The following is a 9,020-nucleotide window of genomic DNA, read 5'->3' as shown; positions in this document are numbered from 1 at the left end:
CGGGGCGGAGTGTCGCACGCAGGAGTTCGTCTCGGCCAGCAGGGGTCGCTCGTGCACCGCGGCTAGAGTTGGCCAGCAGGGGGCGGCCCCGCGCGGCGGCGGACCCCGCGGGAGGCGGTCCTTCCCGCCGCCGTTTAACGGCCGCCCCGGGCGCGGGGAATTTCCGGTGTGGCAAGGTCGGAGGCGGTGCCGCGGGAGCCCGAGCTGCCGCGGCGGCGTGAGGAGGCCGCAGTGGTGAGGCGTCTGTTTGCCGTCCCGGCGCCCCTCTGCAGTCCCGTTGCGGGTGCCCGGCCCTCGCTCCAGGCGCTGCGGCTGACGGAGCCCGGTCGGGGCTGGGCTGGCAGCGCCGAGGCGGCGGCGGGAGGCTGCCACGGTCCGTCCGTCGGCAGCCATCCCCTCAGCGGCGACGGCAGCGGTGCCTGAGCCTCGCCTGCGACAGCCGCCTCGGAGAGCGGCGCAGATGTAGCCACGGGCCGGAGACTGCCTCTGGGTGAGCCCGGGCCCTGCGGTGACGGGTCACAGCGCGGGGTGCAGTTTGTGCACCCACTGCGTGGGCTTGTCCGTTACTTTGCTTAAAAAATAGGGAGCGGGGGGGCGTCGCTTTGTTCCTGGGCAGGGGTTGGGAGAACAGGCTGATTTCGGCCTGGGGAAGCTGAAGTTGGCGGTGGGAGACGCTTCATCGGGGTCCTGCTGGAGACACAGCGTTTTGGCCAGCCAGCTGTCCTGGACAGCTCTGTGGCGGAGCGGTGCGGCACACACAGTGACACAGGTAACCGTGGGGCGGCTGCCGGTGGCCTGTGGGCGCGCCAGAGGCCCTAGTCAGGAATCAGTCACTTTACCAAATAGCTGGGAAATTCAGGTGTCTCCCTGATGGTTTTTAGCCCATGGTGCTTCAGGCCCCTTGAAACCCTTTTAGCCAGATACGTTTTGTATGGAGAGATGGCAGATCTGTAATCTGAAAGATCGGGGGGGGGGGGGGGGGGGGGTTTTTTGCTTTAAAATTCTCAGCCCGCCTGACGTGTCATATCGTGTTATCATGTGGTGCATCTTGTGACTGTGGCGAATGGCTTGGTCCAGCGTTTTCTGGTAGATGATTTGTGAAAGTCTGTACGTGTAGGCGTGGCAAAGTTTGCCCAGGGTTACAGAGCCCCTTGTGCTTTCTCGTTGAGGTATATCTGTTCTAGCTCTTTTGTATTGGAAAGCCTTTGTGTGTGGTTTTGTGTGTGTAAAAAAAATTGCTTTAGCTCCTCATGGGGTGTACCTGTACTGTGAGCATCTTCCTAAGTCGTATGACTCTTTCTGGTTATCCATATAAATCTAATCAGTTATTTTCTGCCCAGTGATGAAGCTTATCAGCTTGAACAAAAAAGGACAGGAGAGCAATCAAGAAAGAGGTGATCCACTTGCTGCAGTGTCTTGGAAACAAGTTCTCATTGTTACAGAGTGTGTGGCTGGGGTCAGTGTTGTGGTGTAATTCTTGAAGGCTTACAGGAATAAATTTACTCATTGGACAGTACATCTTACTGCTTTGTGTGCTGAGTTTCTTACGCCGCATTTGGAAACCATTTAGCCCGGTTTCTCTTGATCAAGGTGTGTTAGATGATCCCACCCTTTTTTTTCCTACTAAAAGGCAGCTAATGTTTACCCTCAGGAAGAGCTGCTGTTCCTGAAGCCCCTTGTGTTGTGTTTCACAGGGGACTGGGAACAGGGTGTTGTCAGAAAGGATGCTGGGAGGGGAGGCAGAGGAGCAGCCTGCTAGAAGAGCACTGGGGCTGAAGCAGGTAGCCAAGAAGGGGATGCTTTGCTTCTGGGAGTTATGGGGATGTGGGAAGACGGCTATGTGCTCCCTGGCATGGGAGGAAGCCCCTTTCTGCAGTCCAGCAGCTGAGGTAGCCTGTCCCACAGGGTTATGGGTGGTCTCTCAGCTCTAGGGATGCAGACGAAGACTCAGGAGCTGGCAGGGTTTCTCCACTACCAGTACAGTGGCAGAGCAGAGCTTGTCTCCCCAGGCCTGTGTCTCGGAGACAGGTTGGTGGGGCCTTTGTGCCTGTAAGGACCAGCCTCCTGGGTCCCCTGCCAGCTCCCTCTGGGAGCAGGTAGGGCGGGAAGCCTCCAGCCAGGGCAAGAGTTAGCCTAGCATGAAGTGAACGCCTGGCTCGCACTGAAAGTGCACAGGCTCAAAGGCAGCTGGCTGCAGTGAGTGTTTGTGCCAGTAGCCATCTAAGTGACACAAACCTTCCTCAGTTTTTACAGATCCTGGCCCGTGTTAAGACCCTGTAGTTAGCCAATCTTCTGAATGTTGAAGCCACTCGTTTCCTGAACTGCTTGCCTGGCCCATGCAGAACTGTGCCTGGTTGGTTTAAGTGTTGGTGTGACTTTGTTGACAAAGACTGTTTCTCTTTGGCAGAGAGCCATTGACTGCCCCAGTGCTCATTAGGCACTTGTAATTTGTTCTTGAGTGAATGATTCTGAAGAGAGGCTTGTGGCCAAGAGGACAAGGAAATCACAGCACCAGCCTGTGCACCCTCTTGTAGGCACCGTGTGGATGTGCAGGACTTCCCTGCAGAGCTCCGACTAGAGTAAGCGACGTGACAGCCCGCACAACCCCAGAGAAGGGCTATTTTTTTGACATCTGCTCTGTCTCAGGCAGCACACTAACTATGTTATGACAAAAGGGATAATAACTTGGAATCCTGGAGCAGCTTTATGTGAAACTTTTGAAGTGCTGTAGGCTCTGCTGGCTAGGACATTTCTGATCCAGGTCATTCCATTCCAGGAGCTAAATGCCTTCATTCACTTCAGCAGCCACTGCCAAAGAATTGGTGTTGGAAATAGCATACACTGCGAACCACTGTGCAAGGGCTGTGGGAAGGAGCTGAAGGGTGTTTTGGGATGGTAGCTGGGGTGAGAGAGTGGGCTAGTTGGACAGGTACCTAGCTAGAGGGATGAGGAATAATAAAAAGGAAGAGGCAAAAGGGAGCTCCTGTGAGAGGAAGAAATACGAGGAGGCTTCTGGCCGCAAATGAAGGCAACTGCCTGCGGAGCAGGCTGAAAGACCTGCCCGGCTCCACGACACAGTTGGCATTGTGTGATTTGCCAGCCCAGCTGCAGGGAAACTGCCCAACGTGAGAGGTTTGGCTGTTGACAGCCCTGGCTGGTACCAGACATAGGAGGTATTACAGGCTCAGGGAGTTGTAAATGTATGAGGGTATCATAACTGCAAGGATCAGACCGTAGTTCTGCTGTGTGCACCTACTGAGAGCTAGTCAGGAATAAGAAGGTGAGGCAGTGCTGAGTTTGTTGCACCTGCACTAGCAGTTGGTGAGGCAGGACCTGCACAGCCCTTGGGCTGAACGTGTGCGCAGGCAGTCAGCTGTCAGAGGCAGGAGAGAGGTAGAGGCCTCATAGGAACAGGGGCAGGATGGCAGAAACCATACCTGGCAGGTGTGTGTAATGAAAATAGGTATTTATAAATGGAAATTGCTTTGCTGGAGACCTGTCAGTGTGAGGTGGCCCTTCTGCCCTTAGACTGGGGTTGTGCTTTCCGCGTAAGGCAGTCTCTCCTGCATCTGTTTACACCGTGCGTTTTGTCCTGCCTGTTCTTGAAAAGGCTCTCCTTGCCTTTTTCCTCTCTCTTGTTGTTGGCCTAATATCTCAGTACCTCCACTGATGTTAGAGGGATAGAGGAAGTGTTGTCGATAGGGTTCCTAAAAGCTTTTCCAACAGTGTGGATTTGAGCCTAGATCTAAATGTTCTTGTCCAATTGTTTTTTTTGAGATGAAATAAGAACCTACTACTGCATGCTACTAGTAGTACTACAGGGGCACTGAAGACTTCTTTTACTTACTGAATTGGGGAGAGAGGGGGAAGTCAGAGACAAAATGTTACAAGGAAAAAGAATTAAGTCTGTGATATTCTTGACATGTTCAGGAACATCAAGCGCTTGAAATGAGTTGAAGTATTTCAGGGGGAATCCCAATCCAACCTTGCGGACCTAAGCTGTCATGCTTTAGATAACGCTCTGAGTCTGTGAACCTTTGCAGTTCACAAGTCAGGAGTCTGCTTTTTGGCTAGCATTGCTTATGGCAATCCTAGAGAGCCTAAAAGCATGAGTGCTTCTTGTTTTGATTTGGGGTGGGGGTTTTTCCCCATCCTGCTGTATTGGTGTGACGACTACATCATAGAGGAAAGGATGGTTGATTGCTTTTTCTGCCATCGGTGTAAATGAAACCTAAATCTGTGAGTATGTGGTCTTTGGCCAGTTTTCATACTGTTATAGGCGTGACAGCACTTGGGGCCTTGGGTCAGAGGATTGCTTTATTTCTGACAAGTACGCGTTAGCAGAAGTGTGTGAGGCTGCTTGTGGAGAGAAAGAATCGAGTGCTGCCCAGCTCCAGAATTTGCTCTATGTACCTGGAAAATGGCTGGCTTAATCTTGTGCAAATCTTCGATGAGTACTTGTTGGTCGTTGCCAGCGGCTGCTTTTATTCTTAGGAGAAAATTGCTGAGGACTTTAGTGAACGATGGCTTTCGCAAGCATTTGAAGTAGGTGAAAGAGCCTGAAACTGCTGCTGCTTATAAATCCATGAGTATGTGAGGCTGTATGAAGCTCACTGCTGTAACCAGCCAGGAACTTCCGTTGGTATTTTAACTATTAACAAACATGTCTTCCACCCCCCACCCCCAACCTGTGCACAAAACATGATGGTATTTCTTGAGTGAATTGCTTGAGTAACACTTGCCTCTTTGCCTTTTCTTAGAGGGATGACCTGTCTCGCCTTGGAAGCAAGAGAATGTCTCGGTCTCTGATGCTTTTGCCAATTTTCCCTTTAACTTGTGCTTAGCCATTTCAACTTGGATGTGCACCTCTTCAGCCTTACCTGGTACTGGGTGTAGTTATTGTCAGCACTGGGGGAAGGTGGAGGGTTGAAACTTGGCACATTATAGACCTGTTTACTCCTCTATACAAAAGGAGGTGTTTCTGCAAGTTTGTGACAAATGAATTGTGAAGTTGACTGAGGTTTTGGGTTTACACCCCAAAGGAGGCTCTAGCCAATGCACACATGGGCGAAGCGTTAGCCCTGGGCAACTTGATTCCTACCTCCCAAAAAAACCCAACCGACCAACACCACCCAGTAAGTTGCTTTTTTTTGTGCAGGACAATAATTTTGTTTACCCCGAGTTTGGTATGTGGTAGTTAGAACCACTTACAGCAAAGTTTTGTCTCCAACTCCTGAGAAAACCTCCTCCACTTGCCCCTGGCCTTTCTACAACTGAGTTCTGCCAGCTCCTGGGTGGAGCACAGAGCTGACTGCACAGGGTGGCATCCTCCTGTGAAGACTGGAGGTGGAGGAAGGGCTCTTTCCCAACCTTTCTGCAGCTCAGTGCCCAGCTGTGGCTTTTCAGTTCATGGTTTAGGTGGGCCTGGCAGTGATGGGGTGGTGGGGAAGAGGAGGCTGGCTGCACCACTGTCTCTTTGGAGGGCTCACTGGTGAGCTAAACACAGCTGCTGCTGTACAACAGCTTGTGTATCAAGTAGAGTTCTTCTTTGTTTACCAGTCAGTGAAGACTTTGGTAGAGATTTTATTTGTGTGCCTTTTGGCTGAGGGCAAGGACTCCACTGATGAGAGGGGGCTGAGGGTTTTTGAATGCAGGGGAGAGTCAACAGAGGCTATTCCATTGTTTTTCTTGAGCTGGGGTTAGTTTTGCCTTATTTTTTTGTCACTATTCCTATTCCCCTGTCACCGCTATAATTTGTTCCCAACTGTAACTGCTAGAGGCCCTGTGCTCTCCCCAAGGTGTTTATACTGTACCTGCACATGAGAATTTGATGAGGAGTTGTTGGAGTGACCAGCAGTGCTAGTAGGTCAAAGCTGCAGTGATAAAAATAATTGTTCAGAGACCTTGTGTCTCAGGCCACCCATAAGCAGTGTAATTGACTGCATGGACTACCAACTGTGGGTAGCAGCTGTCTCAACTACTTCCCTGACAGGGGGTGGGGGGAATATATTAATGAGGGATTTTACTTGGGTTAAAGCTTCTGCCTTTGTTACACACCTGCAACATGCATCTATGAGATGCTTAGTGCCCTGTGCTGCTTTTCAAAGCACAGTAGCACCGAGAGCGCTACTGAATTGGCCTGTGTTTGCTGAACAGCGTGGCTGAAAAATAAAGCAAAACCAAGAAAAGCAAGAAGTTCATGCCAGCTCTGATGAAAATCTACATGTATGTTTTTCTGCAGGTTGCTGTGTTGTACCAGGTGCTGGTCTGTCCTGCTCCCACTTAAGGCAGGCACTTGTTTTGTGAAGTATCATTTTAGAAGCTATATATTAGTGCTAACACTATGAAGTGAAAAGCATAGATAGTGTTAGGTCTTTTTAGATGCTGGGAACCTGAAGAGGTGTGGCATCCAATGGGCCTGATTGGTGTGCAGCATGCCATGCAGACCCCAGCCATAGAAAAGAAAGACCCATTTTGGTCTTGTGAGCTATTATTGGATGTTTCTTACAAGGCAACAACTGTGTTCATTCTCTTTGTTGTCAAACAGGAAGGTCATTTGTGTGAGAGCTGGATCCTGCACCGTTTGATTATGGCAAGGCTATGCAGGTGGTGTAATCCTTGATACTGAGGTGGAGCTGTCTGCAGCATCTTGTGCTGCTATGAGCTGATTCAGTGTATCCTGTGGCCAAGGGATGTGCGCAACTCAGCACGGCCCTGAAAGCCAGGCCCTGAAAGCGCAACTCAGCATGGCGCAGCCCAGACCTGTGACTGCTCTGGGGAACTGTTCTGTGGATCGCTGACTCCTCGATGTACAGCAGTTTTCTGGTCAGGGTCACTCCGATGACTTAAGCAGGTTGCATTGTTTTCTTTTGTGTCCTTAAGAGCGATGCAATTTGCTGTTGTTTGAGCCATTTTTTTGCCCTTGTAAATTTACTGGTTGCCCATTGCTTGTGGGTTTTGCTGCACAGCTGCGCTATGAGTGCTGTGGTGATGTGAGGCTGGTAGGGATGGACCGATTGGCTTTTCCGACTTGCCCTCAGGCGTGGGGAGCATCTTGCTTCTGGTAGATCTGCATGGTGGTGGCACTGTTGTGCTGCTTCTGAGGGTAAGGAGAGGGTTTGACAGAAGGGGATATCTGTACTAAAAGCAATCAAGGTCACAGAGTAGGCGTGGACGAAACAGGACCAACTGGTGTCGCTTCCTTGTGTTTTCCAGGTTTTCCCAAGAAGTGTTAGCAGCCTTGTAGCTGGTGACAGTGAGTCCTGAGGTGTTTTTGGTGAGTTACTGCTTCAGTAATGTCTTTTTCCCTTAACCTGTAGTGTGTAATTTTGTTTTCAGTTGGAAAGACATTTTCCAAAATGGAAGTCTTTCTCACTCAAAGAAATTTTGTTTTATGAACTTCCCATCAGAGTGGATCTTCAGAGGTGATTGACTTGACAGTAGAAGTCATAGGCAATAAGACTTCTCACTCTCTTTAAAAAAAACAACCAAACCAAAGTCAGTTTCCTTCCAAAGACCCAAGCACAGAGCACATCTTCCTAAAGTTGATGGCACTGCAGGTCTTTGGGTTCTCAGTTGTAACAGTTGAGATATCATAAAAACATGTTACTCTGCGTGCTTTACTACAGCCAAAAGCATTAGGAAGTCCACCCGTCCTTTTTGGTAGTCTGAAGTATTGCAGCACTGGGGATTTTTTTGTTTTCTAAAAGTAAAACCATATGAAGGATCTCTTATCTCACTGATTTTTCTATCATAAATGAAACCTAAAAAAAGAAAGTTAAAATTGTGTAATTTACAAACTGACTTGCATTGTTTAAACTGTAACTGCCAAATAGCTGTAGCATATAATTTATTAGATTTAACTAAGCAGTTAGGTATTTTTCTAAATGTTTAAGAAGAGAGGCAACTGAATGTCATGGGGTTGTTTTCCTGATGTTGTGACAGAGTGCTCTGAAGTATTTCATTTCTGTCTGGCTTTCCATGGTGCTTTTCCTTGGCAGTTCAGTAGCATCTCTGTTGGGCAGCGCAGCTGGCTAGGTGTCTGTCCTCATTGCATAACACTCACAACCCCCGACCATCCCCATGTCAAATTGTAACTGTGGATTTTGTAGATAAACAATTTAATGGTATCAATTCACAGCTATGCAAGCTAAGTTAATGCAAAGGAAAATCAAATTCTTTGATAGCGTAAGGACTTTTATTGCATATATGTAACCATTTGCAGACTTCTTAGTATAAAGTGAATTACTGAGATATATTCTTTATTTTTGATTTTGCTCTTTGAAGTTTTCCACTTCACTGTCAGCTGTGTTGACCGACCAAGCAAGATGCAAAGCAGCAGCAGGAGCACGAGGGCTGTAGCTGTTGCGGTGGATCCGTAAGCGTAGATTCTGATTGCGTACGACCTCGTCCCGCAGCCTCCCAGGGTTATCTCCCTGCAGCAGTGCTGTAAGGAAGGGAGGAGACGTTTTCCAGCACCGGCAAGAGTGTTTACTTGTATGCTAAGAAGGTGTTCAAAATGGTATCGATTAGCCTAAATGCTGATTTTTAAGTGTTCAAATCACTCTTAACTTTTAAAGGAGGTGTTGTATTTCCAGCTGACCTGCTTACCTGAAATCCTCCTTTAGCTCAGCTACTCTTGTGCACCCCCAGCCTCTGCTGGCAGGGCAGTATGAGAAGCTGGAAGGTCCTTGAGTTAATATAAACACTGCTTAGCAACAACTACAGCATCGGTGTGTTGTCAACATTATTCTCATCCTAAATCCAAAATGGCCCTGTACCAGCTACTCAGAAGAAAATGAACTTTATTCCAGCCGAAACCAGGACAACCCCAAACCCTCTGATTCTGGGACTGCAACAGAAAAAAACAAACGACTTTGGGACTCCTGGGAAAGCCAAATCTGCCTGGATTTGTGCAGCTGGAAAGCAAAAAACCCACCCCATTTTCATGCACAAACCCACAACCAAAACCCACACCCCTTTTTATGTTGTGGAAAAGCACTGAAACACACCCCAAACTG

The sequence above is a fragment of the Haliaeetus leucocephalus genome, unplaced genomic scaffold (assembly GCF_000737465.1).
Source record: "Haliaeetus leucocephalus isolate CR32 unplaced genomic scaffold, Haliaeetus_leucocephalus-4.0 Scaffold484, whole genome shotgun sequence".
Taxonomy (NCBI): Eukaryota; Metazoa; Chordata; class Aves; order Accipitriformes; family Accipitridae; genus Haliaeetus; species Haliaeetus leucocephalus.
Note: the sequence above shows the minus strand (reverse complement) of the source record.